General features: G+C 39.1%; 1 protein-coding gene across 8 annotated transcripts in view; it reads right to left on the bottom strand.

Annotated features, from left to right (window-relative positions):
• Positions 1-11812, bottom strand: part of Irbp18 (Inverted repeat binding protein 18 kDa) — a 55585-nt gene that overhangs the window by 38689 nt on the left and 5084 nt on the right. For 3 of the 8 annotated variants that reach the window (XM_069300623.1, XM_069300621.1, XM_069300622.1), the window contains exon 2: positions 7914-7978. The exons of the other annotated variants lie outside the window; for them this stretch is intronic. The gene's annotated coding sequence lies outside the window, so the exon portion shown is untranslated. The remainder of the gene's footprint in view (positions 1-7913; positions 7979-11812) is intronic. 8 annotated transcript variants of the gene reach the window in all.

An 11812-nucleotide genomic window follows, 5' to 3' on the forward strand; every position in this document is an offset into this window, starting at 1 on the left:
ATGACTAAGTTAATTCCCCAAATTAGAAATCTTTCATATGAAGAAAGATTAACAAAGCTTAAGTTGCATTCACTGGAAAGGCGAAGAGTTAGGGGTGACATGATAGAGGTTTACAAGTGGATGAATGGACATAACCGGGGGGATATTAATAGGGTATTAAAAGTATCAACACAGGACAGAACACGAAACAATGGATATAAATTGGATAAGTTTAGATTTAGGAAAGACTTGGGTAAATACTGGTTCAGTAACAGGGTTGTTGATTTGTGGAACCAATTGCCGCGTAACATTGTGGAGGTGGGGTCCCTCGATTGTTTCAAGCACGGGTTGGACAAGTATATGAGTGGGATTGGGTGGTTATAGAATAGGAGCTGCCTCGTATGGGCCAATAGGCCTTCTGCAGTTACCTTTATTCTTATGAAACAAGAAACTTGTTCCTCAGAACAATGAACGGGCTTCTGGAAGCAAATTTTATTGAGTCTGTACTGGCACCAGTGACTGAATATGGAATTGCAACCACCCAGACCGAAGTCCCACGGCTGACGACAACTGTGGACACCCAGACGGACACTCCACGGACGACGACAACTGTGGACACCCATACGACGCTGACAGTGATACATAATACAAAAAAAGCAGGAATACTGGCGACACAGGACGAAGAGGATTACGCATCTTCAGACGAGCATGTAGACTTTGAGGATCTCTTCGGCGTAGATGAGTATGGCTCCGAAGATGCAGTCTCGACGTCTTATCGGGTACAAACGCCCATGTTTGAGAATCGCAATGTACCTAGCATTTTAGACACAACCACAGGCCTATACACCGCTTTCAGAAATGGTCAGGCGATCACCATCGACTTAACGCGGAATATCGTCGAGAACAGATGTTAATCTTCTTGTTTGAGGAGCTGTTCACTTCAGACAGTTAAGCAAGTCCCAACTGTGTCTGGGTACAAGTGACAGGATGAACAATCCAGCGGGGTTTCTTCCTTTTGGGGAGTGTTGCATATGCTGCTATGGGGGTATGTCCACTCACAAGATGAGTGGCGCTGCCCAATAAACTCGCCCCTCGGGGCAAAATTTAAAAAAAAAAAATTAAATCTCCCACGATACCCAACACTGTCGCCTGTAGAGCCCCATGTAGACACAAAGCCAAAACAAGAAAGCGAAGAACAGGAAATAATAGTCCTGAGGACCCCCTGAGATAGTGATGCTGTAGTGGAATATCAAACACGGACTTTTGGCTACTGCCCCCCCCCCCAACCCACCCTTCTCCCTGGTGCTTATAGAAGAGTATATACAAACGTGTTCAATAGTTTCATGGAAGTAAGTAAATAATTATCAAAGAATGCACCAAGCCGGGAAGGCTATGTAGCACCCCAGTTTCATGAAAGGGTTTGTTTGTTAAGTGGTTTTGTCATAATTGCGGGTGGTAGGTGTTGAGACGGAGGATGTAGTAATTGTGTTGGAGAGAGCGAAGGTGACCTTGAGAGTGGTGGTGGTGTGGCAAGACACACACTCTTAAGCAATGTTTTCCCCCGCAAGCATGGTGGTGTGGCCTTGATGCCGCCATGTCAGCAAGCAGGCCAGTGACCTCCACACTGGTGAAACCTGGCAGCTATCTCCTCCAGGTGTTTTTTCATATGGTACACCACCACGCTCCCTTTTACCCTAACTCTACCAGTAACGCCAGTTTAAGTTCCATTTTCTACACAGCTTTAACTACTCAAGCATAAATCATATGAGGTATACTATTTATAGCTCGCAATATATATATATAATGTTGGTACCATGTCTTACAGGTACCGTGCAGGTTCCGTGTGGCTGTTGCTAAGTGACGCTATGATCGTCCTTGACGCCTGGCGTGGTGCACAGTCACTGGTCTACACCAGTCATAGCTGCTCCACACCCAAACACGCCTCTGTGTGTGTGTGTGTGGGGGGGGGTGTAGTTTGTTATGCTGGCACTAGTAGAGGATAACTCTTATGGTGTTGTCACTGGTGGGGGATAGCTTGTGTGATGTTGACACTGGTGGGGGATAATTCTTATGGTGTTGACACTGGTGGGGGATAACTCTTATGATGTTGACACTGGTGGGGGATAACTCTTATGGTGTTGACACTGGTGGGGGATAACTCTTATGATGTTGACACTGGTGGGGGATAACTCTTATGGTGTTGACACTGGTGGGGGATAACTCTTATGGTGTTGACACTGGTGGGGGATAACTCTTATGGTGTTGACACTGGTGGGGGATAACTCTTATGATGTTGACACTGGTGGGGGATAACTCTTATGATGTTGACACTGGTGGGGGATAACTCTTATGATGTTGACACTGGTGGGGGATAACTCTTATGATGTTGACACTGGTGGGGGATAACTCTTATGGTGTTGACACTGGTGGGGGATAACTCTTATGGTGTTGACACTGGTGGGGGATAACTCTTATGATGTTGACACTGGTGGGGGATAACTCTTATGGTGTTGACACTGGTGGGGGATAACTCTTATGGTGTTGACACTGGTGGGGGATAACTCTTATGGTGTTGACACTGGTGGGGGATAACTCTTATGGTGTTGTCACTGGTGGGGGATAACTCTTATGGTGTTGACACTGGTGGGGGATAACTCTTATGATGTTGACACTGGTGGGGGATAACTCTTATGATGTTGACACTGGTGGGGGATAACTCTTATGGTGTTGACACTGGTGGGGGATAACTCTTATGGTGTTGACACTGGTGGGGGATAACTCTTATGGTGTTGACACTGGTGGGGGATAACTCTTATGATGTTGACACTGGTGGGTGATAGCTATCATGAGAGAGAGAGAGAGAGTGAGAGAGAGAGAGAGAGAGAGAGAGAGAGAGAGAGAGAGAGAGAGAGAGAGAGAGAGAGAGAGAGAGAGAGAGAGAGGAGAGAGAGTGAGTTTTTACTATTTGTGCCTATAGGATCGAACTGTTAGCTCTTGGACCCCGCCTTTATAGCTGTTTGTTGTATCTATCATATATGTCCCCAACAGGAACACATACACAAAGATGAATTCCTGAAACCAGCAACTTCACGAACAAGAGGACACAGATTCAAGCTAAGGAAACAAAGGTGCCAAAATATATTAAAAAGTTTACTTTTGCAAGCAAAATATTAGACGGTTGGAACAAGCCAAGTGAGAAAGAAGGTGGTGGAGGCCAAGGCCGTCAGTAGTTTCAAAGCGTTATACGACAAAGAATACTGGATAGATGGGACACCACAAGCGTAGCTCACATCCTGTAATGATAGCGGATGCATGATAGAACTGATGAGTTAGCCAAGACTTTTGCTCATAAAGAGGAATTGATTACCATCTTGGACTGCCTTTGAGCAGGATGAGAGTAGTAATACAGTATTCCGGAAACATCAACTAAATCTCGTAGACTTGAGGCAAAGTGAAATTCACACCAGTTACTCCATCTATCATCATTCTATTATGCATGAAGAACCGCACGTCTATGGGTCATCCAATAATGTTAGTAAACTTCTAGATGTTACCACTGCTAGGCTTAGGCTCGGCTACAAGTACCTCTGGGAGTTTGTAACATCTGTTGATGTAGATTTGACTAAATGTAAACTCTGTCAGCAGAACTACTCACATACTTTGCGTCATTGTATAATAGAATGTGAAAAAAATCGCGGAATACAGAGATAAGACCATCAATGGAGTCCAAGAAATGTGTAAGTACTTCATTCATAATGATGTACTGCCGGGAATCATAGCGAAGTATCCAAAATTTGCTTACTGTAGGTAATGCATGCACATGACTGTAAAGCTGCCGCCCAGTTGGGTGGGTGTGGAGCACATGACTAAAGCTGCCGCCCAGTTGGGTGGGTGTGGAGCAAGACTAGTAACTGTGTGACCCACTTTAGATGGTGCCTTGTATAATGACTGTTGTGAGCCTCTTGTTGAATCACTTGTGATATAAAAAGATTATCTATGTGTATATGTATTTGTGTAAATGATTGTGATATATATATATAAATCAAATCAAAAATCAATTCTCCAAAATTCATTTTTATTTCTAGTCTGACGCGACACGAGCGCGTTTCGTAAAACTTATTACATTTTCAAAGACTTTAGTTTACACATACACAACTGAATAGAACTTACGCATCTCCGACTTTGTTTATATCTGCATTTGAGAGAGGTGGATGGGGTGAGGTGGCATTAATAGGGTATTAATTTCATCAACACAAGACAGAACAAGAGGTGGCATTAATAGGGTATTAATTCAATCAACACAAGACAGAACACGAAACAATGGGTATTGAATAGAAGTGATTGTAGAAAGCCTATTGGTCCATATTTCTTGATGCTTCTATATTGGAGCGGAGTCTTGAGGTGGGTAGAATATAGTTGTGCATTAATTGGCTGTTGATTGCTGGTGTTGACTTCTTGATGTGTAGTGCCTCGCAAACGTCAAGCCGCCTGCTATCGCTGTACTTATCGATGATTTCTGTGTTGTTTACTAGGATTTCTCTGGCGATGGTTTGGTTGTGGGAAGAGATTATATGTTCCTTAATGGAGCCCTGTTGCTTATGCATCATTTATGCAGATATAAACAAAGTCGGAGATGCGTAAGTTCTATTCAGTTGTGTATTTGTAAACTAAAGTCTTTGAAAATGTAATAAGTTTTACGAAACGCGCTCGTGTCGCGTCAGACTAGAAATAAAAATGAATTTTGGAGAATTGATTTTTGATTTACCTCCAACAGTGAAAAGAAATGTACGAAAGATTGAGAAAATTCGCGTTAGAATTATTAATCTTACTTTTTCGGTCATATTTAATAATATATATATATATATATATATATATATATATATATATATATATATATATATATATATATATATATATATATATATATATATATGTGTGTGTGTGTGTGTGTGTATCACGAAAATAAACACGTGATTAAGAATGTGACAATGTCAGACCACGGAGGAAAATGAAACAGGAAATTTCCTTAAGTACTTTCGTATATTAAATACATCTTCAGAAGGTATCGTGGTCTGACATTGTCATATATATATATATATATATATATATATATATATATATATATATATATATATATATATATATATATATATATATATATATATATATATATTGGTGTATACTGGCAGAAGGTTTTCTTTCAAACATGTTTCATTGAATATGACCGCATATTCTGTATTTATTATTTTCTGGTTTAGGGCTTCTATCCCTCTAACTATTTTCTTAGCATCAGGGCTTAATTGAAATAGGAGTTCTCCAAAACTCATTTTCGTACTTTTAAGGTGAAGAAAAGAAGTGATTTACTATAGAGTGTATTACACTTATTTATATAATTTGCACAACGTTTCGAACCTCCATGGTTCATTCTCAAGTGAACAGATCTTACAATACTAGTTGATTTTATACCCGCACTGGGTCAGGTGATAATACAATAGAGGTGAAAACATGGGGGATACATAAGGGATAAATGTTAGGTGAAACATAGAGGCTGCAGAAGGCTTATTGGCCCATACGAGGCATCTCCTATCTAAACACAAAGCTTAATCCAGTGTAATTGGCCTATTATGTTGGACATTGTCTTCTGTGTTGGCATCGATATGTTCTTGTCTTGTCCTTACTCTCATGGTGGGTAGAGTAAATAGTTCCGTAATTTGGGTGTTCATGGTAGGTCGCTCTATTCTTATGTGAATTGCCTCAAGAATTTGTAATCTTCTTGCATCTTGGGTTTTGTCTATTATGCAGGTATTCTTGTTCAACATTTCTCTTGTTAGAGTAATGTCATGGGCTTGTCTCATGTGATTCCTAGGGGCACCAGATTGAAGATGGCATGTCAAACGCCTCGTCAGCTTGGTCGACGTCATACCTATGTACTTACATTGAAGGTTACATCCTTCGTGGGGGCAAGTGTACATGTATACAACGCTTGACTGCTGTAGAGGGTTCTCCGTCGGCTTCGGGCTGTTTTTGATAAGGAGTTCGGAAGTCTTCTTGGTTTTGTAGAATATTATCAGGTTTATGTTTTGGTTAGGAGTAGTGCTTTTTACTCCTTTACGGATTATTTCTTTCATTATTCTTTCCTCTTTTATATGTTCACTGTGCATGGTTGATTTGTAATATAATTTTATTAGGGGTGTTGTGGTTTCTGTTCTAGGTTCTGAATTATACCAACGGTCCAAGTGTCTTCTTATAGCAGCGTTTATTTCCGCGTTGCTATATCCGTTGTTCACCAATACCTGAGTTACTCTTTCAAACTCTCTACTCACGTTGCTCCATTCAGAGCAGTGGGTAAACGCTCGACGAATATAAGCATTGAGAACACTGGCTTTGTATCTTTGGGGGCACTCACTTCTACCGTTCAGGCATAATCCTATGTTGGTGGGCTTAGGAGACAAACACACGTTAAGTTTGATCTGACTGACCTCGACTGTTTTTTTTTTTTTTTTTTTTTTTTTGAGTAAAGAGGAAGGAGAGGCATAGGTAAAGGGAAGTATAGAAGTGGGAAATACAGTGAGAGGTATGAAAGCAGGCGGACTGTGTTTCAGTAAGTATTTAAAGAAGGCCGTAAGACAGGAAGACTGTGTAGTACCATCAAAGTCGCAGGATACTCAAAAGGCGCTAAAACTAACTTAGGATGCCAATACGAGAACAAAAGCACATAGGGCGAGCGGTATCAAAGGTGTCTGACTCACCAAGGATTCTATCGAGGGACAAGTGAAAAAATAAATGCCTATTTAATAGGAATTATTATTCCTATTATACATACTTAAACGAGTATTTTAACATTCAGCTAAAAGTAAAACATGTAACTGAGCCTGCATAAAGACATTGTATTAATTATGTGCCTAGGTGGCAAAATTGATGAGCAGCCTGTACGTCTGGCAGCCAGTGCCTCCCTCCTTGGAATGCTGTCCGCACGCGTGTCGGGAGTCACGTGGAACATTATTGGGTAAGGCGCCGACTCGCCTCTCCACACAAATAATCAGATACGGATATCTACCGATGCCAGTTTCATCCCCTACGCACTAATGCCTCTGTTCAGGGGTGTATATTTGCCACCACCAAGTCACCCAAATGACTAAGGCCCCCCCCCCCCCCCCGCCCTCACTACGGGCGTTAACATCCTCCTGCAGACGGCCCCGACACGAGGGCGCCAGAGAGGCCCATTACTTGTCAGGTACTTGCTCAGGGATGTTGCCACGTAGTACCAGCCACACCGGCACACCCTCAAGCACTAAAAATGAAAATGCAGTTTGTTTGATGATAAAGTGTAAGTGAGGCGGTACATGTGCCTCCTACACCAACACACAGGCAGCTCTACACCAAACAAATGGCGGGATGTGAACGGTAGCCTGCCAATACATGAATGAGGCAACTCCATTATAAAACCATTAACAAAAAAAAATAAGTTTGGTGAATATTTTGTATTTAACTTCACAAATATGTAATGCAATCCAAGGAAACAATTTGTAGACTGGATATGAAAATTTATATTAGCAATCGAAAAATGGATATATTTAGTCGAAAAAACATTAAAGGACGAGGAATTTAGCTCCGGCTGTAATAGAGTGCTGTATATAATTAAACAAACACTTCTTTGTAATGTTTTGTCATCAATTAACTTTTTATGTTGACTTGTGTGTTCAGTCATGAAGGTATGGTGGCGACGCTCGTATCCTCTAGTGATCCTGAAGCAATGAAGTAATGAATGCAACGAAGCAATGATCCTGAAGCATCTTGAAGTGATGAGGAAGCAATGTTAGTTTTTAACTACGCATACGCTAGTTTTTGGACAAGAAAATATATACCCACACCAGGTTTTAATAAACCCCAAATGGTTCACATATACACGGGCACGATACAACATTTTACTTCACCTAAGTAAAACAACAACAAGTAAGAGTGAGCCAGCCAGAGGCTTAGGACCAGCCTAAGAATATCCCTGCAAAAAAAAAAAACGTGTCTCACTCACGAGTTAATACATAAGATATTCCTGCAACAAGTAATACCAATATAACGTCAAATAACAACCAAAAGGGGGAGAGGGGGGGCTTTCGACAAGCCGGCGGCTTCCTGTCCTCATCGAGTCCACTAGTATTAGTGGCCCTCTGGTAAAACAATTCTTATAGCAACAGTTCAAGCCAATTATATGGTTTATAGCGACAGTGCAGTCTCCTCACATTACAAGAGTCCCCGAGCACGTATCCTTTCATCTGATGCCTCTGTTTACCTCCTAGGACTAAAAAAGATAATCTGTACTTGGGTAACATGCAGGTTACATTCTGAGGAACGTCAGTACTTGTCCTGGGTGGAGCTCGATAAGCCTAACTATGAGAATATAAAAACGGACAAAACACTGAACGTTTCTGAAAGATAATGATATCAGATTTGTTCATAATGATATCAGATACTGACAGCATATGTGTTAGGAAAGTGACCATTCATCATTTTCTTGGAATTCAACAAGTTTTCCATAAAATCAAGCAACACAGGTGTTCATCATTCACAAGGGCGATATTGGAGTACTACGTCTTGGCAACTGCACCGTAATGTCACCATATTTTATTTTTTATATTATGTTGGGGATGTGATAAGCTCAATTTGAATACAGGAATAGTAGTGGATAGCCATACAGGCTGCTTAGGCCTGTGGCCGGGGTCTTGAGGTCCCATCAAAATTACGTGTAAAAAAAATGCATGGTCTAAAAGTCATCATTGTATTCTTTGAAAAAGATGTAAAAAAATCACGAAACAAAATTCTAAATTTAAATTTGCAACCTTTTTGGCTTGCAAAATCATGAATAATTCCCTGGCCGTCAAGTTTAAGCAGATGTTCTGACTCCATGTCCATTAAGGACAAGGAGGTCAACTTGTCGTCTTTCATCCTTGACCACCAGTAATTCTTGGGTCGTTTCTGAGCAGTAAATGATCTTCACCACAGTATAGGATACCATCAAGCAAAGCACAGGTACATTAGCAAAGATAGACAATTGGAAAGACAGAAGAGTACTTGACACAATTTGCTGAAACATTTGCAGTTCAAAACTACATTCAGTTTCAGTTAAATTGTTTCATATACTCGTTGGACTGTATCAATTCATCCCCAAGGCTGGGTGGTTCCTGATCCTCTGGAGGAACTCTTAGTTCAACCCTGTCGATGAGCAGACATCTGGCCGCGATTTTACCCATTGGATCTTGATACTGCCGTCTGGCATTTAATAGTCCAGCTTGTTGTGATGCCTGACGCATACATCACCATATATATATATATATATATATATATATATATATATATATATATATATATATATATATATATATATATATATATATATATATATATATATATATATATATATATATATATATATATATATATATATATATATATATATATATATATATATATATATATATATATATATATATATATATATATATATATATATATATATATATATATATATATATATATATATATATATATATATATATATATATATATATATATATATATATATATATATATATATATATATATATATATATATATATATATATATATATATATGTTTCATTGAATATGACCGCATATTCTGTATTTATTATTTTCTGGTTTAGGGCTTCTATCCCTCTAACTATTTTCTTAGCATCAGGGCTTAATTGGAATAGGAGTTCTCCAAAACTCATTTTCGTACTTTTAAGGTGAAGAAAAGAAGTGATTTACTATAGAGTGTATTACACTTATTTGTATAATTTGCACGACGTTTCGAACCTCCATGGTTCATTCTCAAGTGAACAATCTTACAATACTAGTTGATTTTATACCCGCATTAGGTCAGGTGATAATACAATGAAGGTGAAAAACATGGGGGGATACATAAGGGATAAACATAGGGGCTGCAGAAGGCTTATTGGCCCATACGAGGCATCTCCTATCTAAACACAAAGATTAATCCAGTGTAATTGGCCTGTTATGTTGGACATTGTCTTCTGTGTTGGCATCGATATGTTCTTGTCTTGTCCTTACTCTCATGGTGGGTAGAGTAAATAGTTCCGTGATTTGGGTGTTCATGGTAGGTCGTATATATATATATATATATATATATATATATATATATATATATATATATATATATATATATATATATATATATATATATGCAACAATGATCACAAAAACACTGATCCAAGTATGCAGAATAACCACATATGAAAAATAGAAAATGCTTAACGCGTTTTCGGCTAATTCGCCTTCATCAGAGCAAAGTAGAATGAGGATAAGATTGCTGATCAGACCTTTATATCCGCCTGGGCAGATCACCTGACCACCAAAAATAAGTGGAGGAAAGGAATTATAAGAAAGAAGGTAATTGCAGAAGGCCTATTGGCCCATACAAGGCAGCTCCTATTAATATCTCCAAATGCCATACGTGTTTAAATGATTGCTATATTGTTTTGACGTGCTATATTGAGGCTTAAATAGGGATCCAACTTGTACATACCGGGGCTCACATTAAGGCTGTTGTTACAATGTTTGATCAGGGAAGACTCGATCACGTTTCGTTCAACAAAATCCTTACTTTTAACAATACATTTTGCCCCTGTGAAGTCGATAGAATGATTACATAAACTGGAATGTAAATACAATGCACTGGATTGCTGGGCTGTACGAATAGCGTATGAATGCTGTTTTAAACGCGAGGAAAGAGTTTTACCTGTCTGGCCGATGTAAACACATGCACACTCATTACAAGGGATGGAATACACACAACCTGCTACAGACGAGGGCGAGTTCTTAATTAACATGGACTTAACTGTATTATCATTTTTGAACACTAAATTAATATTAAGGTTCTTCAGGGCTGGGGCAAGATTTACTAGACCCTCAGAATATGGTAATACCAACGAATTTTTCAGTTCTGGTTTCGACTTAGTAGTCTGTTTGTAGAAAGTCCTTTTTGCTTGACCAAACGCAAGATCCAAGATCGATTTTGGGTATTTTAACTTCTTCCCAATTTCAAATATATTTGCTATTTCTTCATCGAAAAATTCCGGACTACAAACTCTCAGTGCTCTGAGAAACATACCAGAAAAAACTGCCCGCTTGACCTGAACATGATGATTTGAATAGAAATGTACATACGAGCACACATTGGTAGGTTTCCTATACACATTGAATTTGAAACTTCTACCAATTCTATGAATCATGATGTCTAAAAAAGGCAGAACACCATTCACTTCGTTCTCAATTGTGAATTTAATTGACGGAACCAGCGAATTGATTTGATTGAGAAAATCAGTTTCGTCATGATTAACCGGCCACAGGCACAAAATATCGTCAACGTACCTGTACCAAAGCAAATTTGAGGGTAAAATCCTGGGAAGGATATTTGTTTCGAAACATTCCATGTACAGATTGCTCAAAACAGGGGAGAGGGGATTACCCATCGCCATGCCAAATGTTTGTTTATAAAATGAATCATTAAAGCTGAAATAATTATCTTTAATGCACAATTTTATAAGTTCAATAATGGTGTTAGTAGGCAAAGTTAAATTATACCTTGGGAGTAGATCCCGTAAGAATGACAACAGATCATCAACAGAAACCCTAGTGAACAGAGCCGTCACATCAAAACTCACAAGTTTAAAATCATAATTTAATTTCAAACTAGACAACTTGTTAACCAAGTCCAAGTTGTTTGTTATGTGTGAGTTGGATATGGAACCTACTACTGGAGACAAGACTTGGACAAGCCATTTGGAAAGTCTATATG

This window comes from Procambarus clarkii, chromosome 44 (genome assembly GCF_040958095.1).
Source record: "Procambarus clarkii isolate CNS0578487 chromosome 44, FALCON_Pclarkii_2.0, whole genome shotgun sequence".
In the NCBI taxonomy this organism is placed as follows: Eukaryota; Metazoa; Arthropoda; class Malacostraca; order Decapoda; family Cambaridae; genus Procambarus; species Procambarus clarkii.